A 15,790-nucleotide genomic window follows, 5' to 3' on the forward strand; every position below is an offset into this window, starting at 1 on the left:
GTCAATCAAATTGTCTCAATCTTTTGCTCATTATTTGACATGTTTTCATACTCATACATTATGAAATTCCCAATGTACCCCTGTAAAACCACGAAATTGTCTACCAATTTCCTTGAACAAATTAGTTAGATCTCAATTATAAAGATTATGAAATGAATCAAATACTTTAAAATAAATAATCAAACTTGCAAGACACAACGATTGGTTACGAAGGGAAACCCTTTAAAGAACTCTTTAAAGGTAAAACCCTACGGGGCAGCCAAACCCAGGAAAGTCAATCTCATTATTTGAAGAACAATTACAAGTAATAATCAATTACAAAACCTTTGCAATTCGACTCTCTTACTTGCTTAGACAAACGACCCGTTTGTCTTCTACCACAGTAGCAGCCAGAACCTCTGGCGATCTTCAAATGTTGACCTCCCTTTTTGGAACTCCAAAGGCTGAAACCCAATCGATGTTGCTTCGCACTCAAAGCACGATCACACTCAAGAAGATATGAAAAATCCCATGAAAATTCTCAAGTGAATTTTCTCTCATAAACACACAGAATATCCTCTGTAAAATTCGTGGCTTGAAGTCCTTGAGGAGATACAAAACCGAGTCCCCTTTAAATAGAAGATCTGAAAACAGTTCTAGTTGTAGTAGGACTCTGCTGACGGTTAGCAACAGACGCGAAAACGCGTCCCGACGGACTGCTAACATTTCGGGATAACTTCTTCTGATATAGACTGAATTCTGTTCCGATTTCTTCTGGATAAGTGTACTGCTAACAGAACTCGATTTTGACTTCAGGAACTTATCTAAACAACTCCTAATATTTCTAGATAGACTCAACATTGTTTAGACATTTTTACATTCATCCAACAATAATAAATAATATGATAAGATAAGCCTTATCATTCACTCATCTAATCCTAGCCAACTTTTTTGCCTTTACAATCTCCCCCTTTGGCGGATTGATGACGAAACCAGTTTGATGAATGTAGATTTCCTGAAAATATGTCAACTATCAAATCACAAAAAAGTATAGAATATTATAAAGAGTTGTGATTTAATAAAACCAGAATGGTCAGTTAACTTAATCAAAATACATGCCCAAATGTATCTGCATTACAGTCCCAAAAAAAATAACATGATAAGTTTTTCAAATGTACTCCCCCTTAGATGCTGCTGCTCCCCCTCAAACTTTTCTCCCCCTTTTTGTCAACAATCAGCCATGGAGGTCTATACTTCCTCGTCAGAATCTGCTACGCTTGCCATAATGTGTTGGACATCCAAGGACAGTTGAACTAGTCGATCATTTGCTTGTACACAATCAGAGCGTACTGCAGCCAATTGTTGCTCCAACTTGGACTGACTGGCCTCCCACTTCGCTGTGAAGCTATCCATCTTCTGAGATAACAAGGTGAGTTGCTCAAGAAGTTGTGAGGTGGGGATGGATGGTTCAGGTGGAGAGGATGCTGACTCAGTATTGAGGGAGCGCTTCTTGGTGATGACAGCTGCTGATTTAACCACGGTTAAGGCAGAAATAGGCCCTGGCAGCTTCATAGTGGGTTCATTTGCTCGAAGTGGCACTTTTGCAATTATGGCCAATTGAGTAATTAAACTTCCAAAGGGGAGATTTAACTCTTTTTCCACATGTGAACGATGAATAATATCAATGACATGTCGTGGAAAATCAATAGACACACTAGTAGCAAGAGCATACATAAAATAAGCTCTTTCTAGAGAAATTTCAGTATGACGACTAATGGGCCAGAGATTGGTCAAGACTATTTTGGCCAGAAGCCGATACTGAGGAAGCATATTGTGAAGAGGCAGTCTGTGTGTCTTGGCAGTCCATTTGGGGCCAGTGAGACCAACAAAGAGATTGCGCATGGCAGTCTTGGTTGGGGCTCCCATGCCCTTATATGGATATAGAGGGGATTCCACCTCAGGAAGAGTAAATAGATTGCGGAGAATAGCCGGAGATACCTCAATCTGAATCCCGCGAACAGTAGAGATGATGCTATGATCATCTAAATTGAAGTGGGCTATATTGGAATAAAATTCCCGGACCACCTCAACACAAGGTGTAGGAAGGGCATGAGTGAGCTTCTCCCAACCTCTTTCAATGAATATTTGGCGGATAATTTGGAAGTCATCCGAAGGAAAGTCATGGATGCTTACCTCCCGCTCACCCAAGACGGGTCTCTTGGAAAAGGTATTTCTATAGGCATTTTCGGCTTCAATGGAGGTGAAGCGATCAGTAGGTGCTTCGGTGGGCACAGGCACCGATGGTGATGGAGATGGAGGAGGGGCAGAAGTGTCGCCTAATTGCATGGGTTCAAGTGATGGGACATCCTCACTTGAAGAGTGCTCGGATGGCACCGGAGTAGTGAACTTTTTGCGTTTTGCCCTTTCTTTGAATCTCATCTGAAAGAGTACAAGAATCAAGTTTAGAAAGATAATTCTCAAACCTTATAGAGGATAAGAATAGATAAAACAAAAATGTGATATTAAAAGGTGGGTTGGTGTTTTGTTTTTTTTTTGTTTTTATAAGCTTGAACGTTGAGAACAACCCAAACACAATATGTGCAGAAAACCTTACTATGTATAGATAAGAAAGAGCCATCCTAACAAGTGCCCAAAACAAAAGAAAGGTGAGTCAGGAAAAAACACAAACACTTGGTGTGCACCCGTGAGAAAAAAAACAGAGAATCCGTGTGTAATAGAGATTGGTCCTCAATACATGCATAGAATGAGAAGAATCAATACACACAACCGAATTCCGAGTAGTGTAGCTCAATCCAACAACCCAGAAAGAAAAAAAATAAAACCCTTCACAGAAACTGTGGATATCAACAAAAACCGAAACTTGAGAGAAGAAAAGAATAGAAAAAAAACAGAGGATCCGAAAATACTTACCTTGAAGATGAGAGTGGAAAGAGTACCGTGTATGGAGGATTAGGGGGAAGGAAGCAAGCTGCCGTGAAAATGGGTAAGGGGAGGCTGATGAGAATCGGGCTGAGTGTAGGAAACAAAGGCCAAGAGGTATGCTTAAGTGTTTTAAAAGAAGACCCTCCCCGTGCACGTGCTGGACCAAAGAGTCCTATTAGGACTTCTACACTTAGGCATAAAAGACCCGATACATGTATGCAACACACTGGGAACCCCCTTTTCCTTTTTTTTTTTATTATTTTTTTAATTTTTTTTTATTTAAAAAAAAAACAGAACAAAGCAATAAAAAAAAACAAACTATAAATATTTTTTTTTTTTTTTTTTTGTAGAAAAAGATTTGGTTTATTTTTTTTGTTGTTTTGGTTTTAAAAGGAACATGCCTAAAATCATCTTAGTTTGATCAAGTCAGAATATACCAAAAAAAAATTCAATAATCCTTAGCCCACTCATGTTTGTAATAATCTCTTTGTGGATGTTCACTCCTCATAGAATCAGTAATGCCAAAGTTCAGGTGAGTGTGTGAGTGAGTATACTTATATCATAGCATGTTATGAGCTTTCCCCTTTTTTTTTTTTATTGCTCTCTTTTGTGTTATATTTTTGATACCTTTGTTCAAAGAAAGGTAATATATATTTTTTTATAAAGATGCTCACTAGAGTTTGTTTCTTGACCTTAAAAGTCAAACTTTATGCTAGGGCCTAGATACATATGCATCTCCTCCAAACACTAGTTTGTACACCACCTTTGTTCATGTTGGTTGCTCATCTTTTTCCACAATGATTGGAGCAACGATTTTTTCTGTAAGAACTCAAGGTGATAGATCCGTGTAGGGTGTTTGTCTTTTTCCGCAATGAATAAACACCGACTTTTTCTATATGGATCACTCTTTGTGTTTGGCAAGAAGAGAGCTCTTTAAAGAAGTACTAGGTTCAACTAGTTTTAGTCAATTCAAGGCATGAACTCCCTCTTGATGAGCATCCCTTTTTTTAAAAAAAAAATGCTTACATATAGGTTCCTCACAGTGCATAAAGATGAACTTTGCCAAAAAGACCTATAGGGTTAGTACACTTAAAGAGAGCTGCACAAAGAGGAGTAACACATAAGATCAGAAAATTTTTTGAAAGCAATTCCATACATGCTCAACCTGTGATGTAATAAACATGTACCTTAAAGAAAATACACAACCCAGTTTTTTATAAGATTTTTTTTTAAAACAGAAAAAAAAACTGAAACATTTATGCTTTTAAAGATAGGAAAAAAACGGGAAGAAAAGATCCTAAACTAGTAGGATAGGAAACTCTCACTTGGGATCACATATACCAATGGCTTTTCGTAAAAACTCAAATCTAAGTCCATCCAAAGGTTTAGTAAACAAGTCAGCCAGTTGATGTTCAGTAGGCACATGTTCCATGGATATAATTTTAGACTCAACCAAGTCTCTTATAAAATGATGTCGAATATCAATGTGCTTGGTCCGAGAATGCTGGACAGGATTTTTGGAAATACTTATAGCACTAGAATTATCACAATATATTGTCATAGTGTCTTGAGAAAAACCATAATCATCAAGCATTTTTTTCATCCATAATAGCTGAGTACAACAACTCCCTGCAGCTATGTATTCAGCTTCAGCAGTGGATAAAGAAATAGAATTTTGCTTTTTACTCATCCAAGCTACAAGATTTCCACCTATATAAAAACATCCACCCGTAGTACTCTTCCTATCATCAGCATTCCCAGCCCAATCAGCATCCGAATAGCCAACAAGTGTAAGATTAGTGTCTTTTGAGTACCATATCCCATAATCAACAGTGGCATTAAGATATTTTATGATTCTTTTTACTGCAGTAAGATGGGATTCTTTAGGATTAGCTTGAAATCTAGCACATACACCAACACTGAAAGCTATATCAGGTCTACTTGCTGTAATATATAAAAGACTTCCTATCATGCTTCTATAGAGAGTGGGATCAATATTTTTACCTGTGGAGTCATTGCTGATTTTTGCTGAAGTGCTCATGGGAGTCCGAGCATTGCTTTTTCCTTCCATTCCAAACTTTTTTACAAGATCTCTTGCATATTTAGATTGTGAAATAAATATTCCTTCTTTACATTGTTTTACTTGAATACCCAAGAAGAAATTTAACTCACCAATCATACTCATCTCAAATTCAGATTTCATTTCATTTGCAAAGTTATAAGCAAGAGATTCAAGTGTTGCTCCAAAAACAATATCATCAACATATATTTGAGCAATTAAGAGTTGTTTACCTGATCTTCTTATGAATAAGGTCCTATCAGCTTGTCCTCTAACAAAATCATGATCAAGTAAGTAGGCAGTCAATCTTTCATACCAAGCTCGAGGTGCTTGTTTCAGTCCATACAGCGCCTTCTTCAACCTGTAGACATATTCAGGGTAGAGATGGTTAACAAATCCTTTTGGTTGGTTGACATATACCTCTTCTTGTAACACTCCATTTAGGAAGGCACTCTTGACATCCATTTGATATAATTTGAAGTCTAGATGACAGGCAAGTGCTAGTAGAATGCGAACAGATTCTAACCGGGCCACAGGAGCAAATGTTTCATCAAAATCAATCCCTTCTACCTGTGTGTAACCTTGTGCAACCAGCCTTGCTTTATTTCTCACAATAGTACCATGCTCATCGGATTTGTTCTTAAAGATCCACTTAGTCCCAATTATGTTAGAATTTTCTGGTTTAGGAACTAACTCCCATACATCATTTCTAGTAAATTGATGTAGTTCTTCATGCATGGCGTTGACCCAACTTTCATCATTTAGTGCTTCTTCGACTTTCTTGGGTTCAACCTGTGACAAATAACACACAAAAGAAACCTGATTTAGTACTCTTCTTCTAAGTCTCATACCTTCTTCTAGCTCACCGAGAATGTTTTCTTTAGGATAATTTTGAGTTATTCTTGAAGAAGGTTCTTTGATTTGTGGATTTTGTGGTGTTTTCTCTATATTATCTTCCTCATTTTGCACTTGTAAGTCTTCTCCACTGGTCTGCCCCAGTTCCTTCATATTCTCAAGCTCCTTCATGGTAGTTTCTGCTGAAATGTCATCCACAACTACGTTAATTGATTCCATAACAGTTTGTGTACGTAAGTTGTAAACTCTATAAGCCTTACTATTTGAGGAATAGCCAAGAAACAATCCCTCATCACTTTTGCTTTCAAATTTATGATTGTTTTCTCTGTCTTTTAGAATATAACACTTGCTACCAAAAATTCTGAAATACTTTACCGTAGGCCTTTTATTTTTCCACAAACCGTAAGGTGTTTGATTGGTGCCGGGTCTTAGAACCACTCGATTCAAGATATGATTTGCTGTATTTACAGCTTCTCCCCAAAAATATAAAGCCATCTTCTTGTTGCTTAACATTGTTCGTGCCATTTCTTGGATTGCTCTATTTTTCCTTTCCACCACTCCATTTTGTTGTGGAGTGATAGGTGCAGAAAATTCTTGGTGTATTCCCTGTTCATCACAAAAAGAAGTAAAATTAGTATTCTCAAATTCTCGACCATGATCACTACGTATTCTAGAGATAGAAACTTCCTTCTCTATTTGCAGTTTCTTGAACAGCTTTTTGGCAAGATCAAAAGCTTCAGATTTTTCTCTTAAGAGCATTATCCATGTGAACCTTGAAAAATCATCTACAATCACCATGATATACTTCTTTCCTCCAAGACTCTCAGTTTGTGTGGGACCCATCAAATCCATATGCAATAGCTCAAGAGGCCGAGAGGTAAGAATATAAGAAATCTTCTTGTGTTGGGCTCTAGTTTGCTTTCCTTCTTGGCATGCTCCACATACTATTTTCTTCACTTTTATTACCTTGGGCAGTCCATCAATAATTTTTCTTTTTGAGATTTTTGACAAATTTTTAAAATTAATATGCCCAAGGCGTTGATGCCATAATTCAGCTTCATCAAGTGTGACTCTATGACATTTCTCCAATGGTTCTGGAGAAATTCCATAACAATTGTCTGTAGTTCTAGTACCTTTTAAAACCCATTCTCCACCTTTATCATATAGGTTGCACGCATCCTTTGAAAACTGCACAGAAAAATCATTGTCACAAAACTGACTAATGCTAAGTAAATTAGCTTTCAAACCATTAACAAATAAAACATCATGCAACACAGGTAGTCCTGGTATTTCAATACTCCCTTTCCCTTCTATGACAGCCTTGCTCCCGTCTCCAAAAGTCACGGTGCCTCCATGAGATGCTTCAATTTTTTTAAATAAGTTTTTGTCTCCAGACATGTGCCTAGAACAGCCGCTGTCCAGGTACCACAGACAATCTTCCTTTGATTTCAGTGCTGTGTGAGCAACAAGACATACTGTATCTTTCTTTCTCACCCATTTTGTCTTGAGTATTGACTTGTGTTTTTCTTTGTTTTGAAGGCAAATATCTGCTAGTTCCCCAAGCTTAAGATTTATGAGACTGATTTGTTGACTTATGTCATCAACTTGAGTCTGTAGGCTCTTCTCTTTTCTTTTTCCTTCAGATTTCTGCACTTGATTCAAGTTAAAACAATGTGGTCTTATATGACCTATTATTCCACACTTATGACATGTAGGGACAAATTTATCATGCAGATTTTTTGAATAAACTGGCTTAAGTTCAGCATGATTTTGAAAACTCTTACCTTGACTTCCTTTAACAAAAACAATACCTTTGGAGGTTGTAGCAGCGGATGATGAGGCAGATTTTTCTTTTCCTTTAGAAGTCGTGTATCCTAGACCAGTTCTGTCACTATTCATTTTTTGAAGACTCAACATTTCTTCTAATTTTTGTGTTGCCGTTTTTTCTTCAACCTTTTTCAATTCCTTTTCTAGTGCAGTATTTTGATTTTCTAACCTGGCTATTTCATTCTCAGAGACTTTTAAAGCTTCAGACAGGTTGTTTTTCTCACTTTCCATATCAGTGAACTTTTTATACAACTTCTTGTTGAGTTTCTTTAATTTAATCACTTCTTCACACACATCATTGTAAGCCTCCTGTAAACTTAGTTCTTGATCAGCCTCAACAACTGATACATTTGAATCACTGTATTCACAACTACTTTCAGATTTTGTCAGTGTAATATCAGGAAAATCATTCACAATAGTAGAGAAAGCCATAAAAGATTTTTCATCATCAGAGGAGGAATTTTCAGAATCTGAACTATCACTAAGTGTGACATTCAATGCTTTCCCTTTGTTTTTCTTGAAGTTTGGACATTCAACTCTAATATGACCATACCCAGAACATTCATGACACTGAACTTTATCTTTTTTCTCAGTTTTTTTTTTTTTCCAATTTTCAGTTTCATTTTTCTTAGCAAAAACATTTTTTCTTTGTTTTTGTTTACCACTTTCTTTATTAAACATGAACTTTCTGAATTTTCTAGCAAGTAAAGCAATCTCTTCATCATTCAGACTTTCTTCATCAGAAATATTTTTATAGTTTTCTTCTATAGTCTTTAAAGCAATGGACTTACCTTTTCTTGTTTGAGGAAGTGAAGATTCATATGTTTGCAAAGAACCCACCAGTTCTTCTACCTTTATTGCATCCAGATCTTTACTTTCTTCAATTGCAGTAACTTTGGGTCGAAATCTTTCAGGTAAAGACCTTAGAATCTTTCTTACAACTCTTAAATCTTCCACCTTTTCTCCAAGATTGAACCTGGAATTCACAATATCATTTAGTTTAGAATAAAAATCATCAAAACTTTCCTCTTCCAGCATTTTAATCTCCTCAAATTTGGAAGTTAGCAATTGTAATTTTGAGTTCTTCACAATTTTTGTTCCTTCATGTGTAACCTCCAGGATATCCCATGCCTCTTTAGCAATCTCACACATGGAGATTCTCTTAAATTCTTCTGGAGATACAGCCATGAATATAGCATTCAGCCCCTTGCTATTCCAATTACAGTTGGTGATTTCTTCTTTCGTCCAATCATCAATATTTGTTTCTGGTCTGGTCCAACCTCGTACAACCGCGTTCCACACTCGCTCATCTAATGATTTGAGAAAGGCTCGCATGCGTACTTTCCAATATGCATAATTTTCACCATTGAAGTGCGGTGGGGCAGTCAATGATGACATATTGCAGGGGCACGGATCACACTCGAAAGAGTGAACCACGCTCTGATGCCAAATGAAATTCCCAATGTACCCCTGTAAAACCACGAAATTGTCTACCAATTTCCTTGAACAAATTAGTTAGATCTCAATTATAAAGATTATGAAATGAATCAAATACTTTAAAATAAATAATCAAACTTGCAAGACACAACGATTGGTTACGAAGGGAAACCCTTTAAAGAACTCTTTAAAGGTAAAACCCTACGGGGCAGCCAAACCCAGGAAAGTCAATCTCATTATTTGAAGAACAATTACAAGTAATAATCAATTACAAAACCTTTGCAATTCGACTCTCTTACTTGCCTAGACAAACGACCCGTTTGTCTTCTACCACAGTAGCAGCCAGAACCTCTGGCGATCTTCAAATGTTGACCTCCCTTTTTGGAACTCCAAAGGCTGAAACCCAATCGATGTTGCTTCGCACTCAAAGCACGATCACACTCAAGAAGATATGAAAAATCTCATGAAAATTCTCAAGTGAATTTTCTCTCATAAACACACAGAATATCATCTGTAAAATTCGTGGCTTGAAGTCCTTGAGGAGATACAAAACCGAGTCCCCTTTAAATAGAAGATCTGAAAACAGTTCTAGTTGTAGTAGGACTCTGCTGACGGTTAGCAACAGACGCGAAAACGCGTCCCGACGGACTGCTAACATTTCGGGATAACTTCTTCTGATATAGACTGAATTCTGTTCCGATTTCTTCTGGATAAGTGTACTGCTAACAGAACTCGATTTTGACTTCAGGAACTTATCTAAACAACTCCTAATATTTCTAGATAGACTCAACATTGTTTAGACATTTTTACATTCATCCAACAATAATAAATAATATGATAAGATAAGCCTTATCATTCACTCATCTAATCCTAGCCAACTTTTTTGCCTTTACACATTAGGTTTATCAAAATACATGGTTGAGTTAAGATCAGAGGCAATTTCAGCATTGTCAAATCAAGATCTTTCTCAATGTCTTCATCTCACCACACATGAGTATTATTTATTCTATTATGAGTCTTGTCAGATTAATGACAAAAAGTGGGAGTATTGGAGTAGACTAATTTATTTTTCGATTTATTTTAATATTGTGAATGTGAGAGTTTGAGTAAGTATGTTCATGAGGAGGAGTTGAATGAATTTGTCGATGGGGAGTGGAATGATTTTTTTTGTATTGTTTAATATTCAAGGGGAGAAAGTTTTTTTTTGGACATAACTTTGGTGTTGGACTAGAACATGCATAGACTTTGAATTAGATTTTATCTTGTGAATTATGATGTACTAATCTTAGTCACTGTTTTATGTCATTATTTATTCTTGATTATTTGCTTAGAATTTATACTCGATTCTTGGTTTTCTAGTTTTGTTTTGACAGGTCTAAATTACATTCATCAAATTTTATTTTGTCACAAATCCGTCAAAATGGGAGATTCTATATACAAGATTTTGGCTATGACTAGGTGACTCAGTTGATAAGTTTGGATAGGACTAGGTAATTAAAATGCTAGAATTTATCCTATCTGTAACAGCCCGCTAAAAATTTAATTGTGAAATTTTTATTAGCTTTAGGAACCTCGTGAAGACCCCATAAGTTTTCACGAATCCATTAATCATATAGGTTTTAGTCTAACTACATAGTTAGTGTTATTATTTACTATGGTATCCGAAGTGTGTTTTTGATTATTGGAGATAGTTATAAGTGTCAAAATGTATTATGGTTTGTACCATTAGACTCGGAGGGTTATTTAAGGTTTTATGGCGCAATAACACTTTTTTATATTTTCGGACGAAACGTCTGTTCAAAACTGTAGATATTATTGGATAAAAATATCTTGAGCTAATTTTTGTAGATATTATTGGATAAAAATATTTTAAACTAATTTTGTGGATATTATTGGATAAAAATATTTTAAGCTAATTTCGTAGATATTATTGGGTAAGAGAGTCCTACACTTAACTCACATTTCAGGTAAGAGAGTCCTACACTTAACTCTCACTCCAACCTCATCTCTTCCATATCTCATCCATAAGTATCTCCAGTCACCCCTCCCCACGAAATTATTTTCATTTACACTTTCCATTAAAAGAATATCAAACACTCTCTCTTGGACGGGCTTTTAGGAGTTCTTTTTCACACCCATTTCGAAGCTTTTTTAAGTGTTTTATCATAAAGTTTCCTTCATATAAGTTGTTCCTTTTTTAGTCTAGTTTACGTGGATATCTTATTTGTCCCATTTGAAAATTATTTGGTCAGTAAAATATTATGTAAACTATAAAAAGGTCATTCTGAGAAATAAACTGGAGAATATGTTATAGTTTTGAGTTTTTGACCAAGCTAATGGATAGATATGGGTCCGAAATTTTTATGGAGTATTGTTAACATGTATATATGACTATTGGTTGAGGATTTTTGCATGATTAAAGGTTTTTATGAAAGATTTTCTTAGATTTAGAAACTTAGAAACTGGAAGAGGAAAAACTGTTTCTGTTTTGAGAAAATTTAACTATTTGGTGGTCTAAACCTATTTCAATGACTTCGATAATTTTATTGGAGGATCCTAAGCATCTTATATACATGTTATATTATTATTTTGAAGATATTTAATATTAGTTTCAAAGATATGAAATTTTATACAAAGAGATATTCAGATAAGCCAAAGTGTGGATGTTCTTGGCTAAATTTATGTTTTGGTTAATTTTTAACCATGTGATCTTGAATTAGAAACTTATATATGTTTTAGGATATCTTTTTAAACCATGTGATGATTTGGTTTGAAAATCACATATTTATAAGTCATAGATCAAAAAGTTGATCAAAACAAGTTGGAAACAAAAATCAATAGAAATAGCATATGAGAATTTCGGCCCTATGGAATTTTAATAATTATGATTAGTTTTAAATTTTTCTAAATTGATATTTAAATTGAGGATAAAATTTACATGAGGCATGTAAATTTTGGTGACTTTTGGAGTTAGTATGTAAAATCCTTAAGTTATGGGCAAAACGATCATTTTCCTACATGCAGAGAGTAAAATGGAAATTTTACTCTTTAAGTTAGTATTTTCCATATTTCAATTTATTAGTGATTTAGTGCTAGCTTTTAGAATCACTAATTACAGTTCCTCGTGATCGCGCTTAAGGTTTTATAAGAAACGCGGATATCAAGGTAAGTTAGCTTTTAACTTACTAGCAGTCTACTGTGTATGTGTGCTAAGTAAAGGAACTACAGTGTATGTATGTGTGTTATCATATATATTTCCTGTCATGCCAAGTTATCACATAATTGTCTATTATACAAAATTTATTCTGTCATCAATTTTTATCTGTTACATAATATATTCTATCATGTATTACTGTACCTTACAAGTACGTCATGTTAAGTATGCCATCTATTATATGTATGTCAAGTCATGTAATATTCACTGTTACAAGTATGTCATGTTAAATATGTTGTCTATTATATGTTATGCCATGTTACGAAATATTTTTATCTCAAGTTGGTCATGTATTTCAAGTTATGTTCAAGTCACGTTATGTTACGTCAGGGTTTCAGTCCTTTCGTATTCCAGTCACGTTTCATCTTGAGTACATTCAGTTTCATGGGGTCCATAACATTTGTGGCACACGAAATATGGAGTTACAGCAATTGTGACGCATACACTACGTGAGACACAACAATTGTGACGTGTAAAATATATGGAGCCACAACAACTGTGTAGTATGTATTTACACGTAGAATACATGGAGTTACAACAACTGTGGAGTATGTATTTAACTGCATTGTGATGTGTAGAATATATAGGGTCACAACAACTGTGGAGTATGTATTTACACGTAGAATACATGGGGTCACAACAACTGTGGAGTATGTATTTTTCATGTTAAGTCAAGTTTGTGTAGAATACATGGACCCACAACAACTGTGGAGTATGTATTTACACGTAGAATACATGGGGCTACAACAACTGTGGAGTATGTATTTTTCATGTTAAGTCAAATTTCAGAACAAGTTCATGATAAGTTAAGTTTCATATCACGTTCATGTTAATTCAAGTTTCATAGCAAGTTCATGTTAAGTCAAGTTTCAGATCAAGTTCAAGTCAAGTCAAGCTCAGTTCATGTTTCAATTTAAGATATGTCAATTATTCTATGTTGTACATCAAGTTATGCTTTAATTACTTATGAATTTGATTATGCATTTATACTTTTACTGTCATCCATGCATCATTAGCTTATGTGGAAGTTTTTTGTTAATTTACTGAGATTTGTAATCAAATCTCACTTTGGTAGTCCCAACTACCATTTCCCCCGAATGGTAGATCTTGTTGCAGGACCTGAAGGAGAATCAGGAGCTGATCAACTAAACACAGTTGACTAAGTGACGGTGCGACATTAATGTTAATATAGTAGTTAACGTAAATTACTACTTGTACGATGAAGTTGCATCTCTAGTACTTTTTGGATCATAACCATTTTGGACTAGTGTTGTGATCTTAGTTGTTCAATGGGTCTTTATGTATGAAGTATATTTTAAGCATTTGAGATATTTTCAATTTGGTGCATAGTATTGCTAAAGAAAAAAATTATCCGCTGCGAATATTGCATAATCTTAGATGCATGTTAGGAACATTGCATCTTATATATCATGAACGGGGGCAGGTAACCTTGTGTTGCATGTCTCAACGCTTCAAATGTCCGTCCGATCCCAAACGAAATTTGGGGGCGTCACACTATCAGTAAATTTGTCACTAATCCGCCAAATGGGAAGATTGTATATGCAAGATTTTGTCTCAAATCGTCACTAATCCGCTAAAGGGTAAGATTGTATATGTAAGATTTTGTCGCAAATCCGCCAAAAGATGAGATTGTATGTGCAAGCTTTTGGCTAGAACTTGATGACTTAGTTGATAAGTTTGGATAGGACTAGGTGACTAAAATGATAGAGTTTATCCTATCAGTAAATTTGTAATGATGGATGAGTGTAAAATAATTATTGACTTTATCTACAACATTACTAAGTTTATCTAGAAGTCATAAAGATTGTTTAGATAAATTATTTATGTGAAATTCGAATTCATGAGGATCTGAACTTATCTAGAATAAAAACTTAACAGAAATCTCTTACTGCAAAGAATTTATCGCGAGTGTCAGCATTCCATCAGGATATGTCTTCGCGATAAATTCTATTCGTTAACAGAGTCCTATTGAAACTGAAATTCTTTGAAACTGAAATTTTTTCCAGATTGTTTATTTAAGGATTCCTACTTGTTATGATACGTAGAGATTCAGATCTAAATATTTTTTAAAGCACTTTCTAGCATTGTTTTTAGTATCGTACCGGTCACTGGTTCGGTACAGGTATGGTACTTATTTCGTACCGACTGAAATACTGGCCGTACCGGCCTAGATTTTGGCATGTATCGGCCTACGTACCGGCCGATATTTCGGGTTTTATCTTTCTTTCTTTTTTCATTTTTTCAAATTGTAATCTCATTTTTTGACCCCAAATTCAGATCAGACTATTTATAATTTATATATACATATGTATTCATGTATAATTTATTCATATATAAACTATTATTTTGGAATATAATTTATATATATTTATATATATAAATTATTTATATATCGACTATCCCGAAACGATACCGATACTGAAATATTTCGTTTCAGTGGCTTGACCGGTACGACATCCGGTACAATATTAAAAACATTGCTTTCTAGTGCAGATTTTGGTGATAAAATTCCTAAGAGAATTTTCATATATTTTTTTTTATCTCTCCTTGAATGTGATCATGCTCTAAGTTTGGAGGATCGTTGATTGGCTTTCAGTCACTAGAGTTTCAGGAGGAAATGTAATATTTGAAGATCGCCAGAAGTTCTGGCTGCTACTGCTGTAGAAAACAAATGGGTCGTTTGTCCGGACAAATAAAAGAGCCAAACTGCAAAAGTTTTTAATTAGGATTTTATCTTTAAAGAGTTTTTTAAATGGTTTCCTTTCGTAATCAATTTTTATGTTATGCAAGTTTATTTATTTATTTTAAGTATTTAATTTATTAAATAATCATAATATTGAGATTTAACCAATTTGTTTAAAAAAATTGATAGATAATTTTGTCGATTCACAAAGATATATTGAGAATTTCAAAATACTTCTCCTCTTCGAGTACAATGTTAGTTCTTCGCACCAATGTGCTAGAAAATATTTTATAGATTAATATGTACATTTTCTCCTGGATGATTCTTTCATTTTACAGTGTTGTGGACTGTGTGGAGATTGACCCTGGGAGCAGATTCACGTAACTGGTAAGAACAGTGTGTATCTAGACAAACAAGTGAAGTCTTGAATATGCCTTCCATAATTGTTTCTCTGTGTATGCCGAGAAAACGTAGGAAATGGAAGCAGAAATTTGATTGGATATTTTTTATGTTGATTCTGAGATTCACTAGTCCAATGCCTCTGATGCTTTTTTCTTCGGATTGATGACTCCCGGTTGGACCAGCGGCCAGCCTCTAAAGCTAGAGCGTCAATCTCCCTCTATTGATGAGCTCTAGATAAAATCATTTAACGATTTCTGTATAATTTTATAATAAAATATTATTATTTCTAATTCAAATATATAAGAGTCAAAATAATAGGTATTTTTTTTAAATAATAATTTATTATGTATTTGTGCATTAGTTGGCTCCT

The sequence above is a fragment of the Carya illinoinensis genome, chromosome 9 (genome assembly GCF_018687715.1).
Source record: "Carya illinoinensis cultivar Pawnee chromosome 9, C.illinoinensisPawnee_v1, whole genome shotgun sequence".
Classification (NCBI taxonomy): Eukaryota; Viridiplantae; Streptophyta; class Magnoliopsida; order Fagales; family Juglandaceae; genus Carya; species Carya illinoinensis.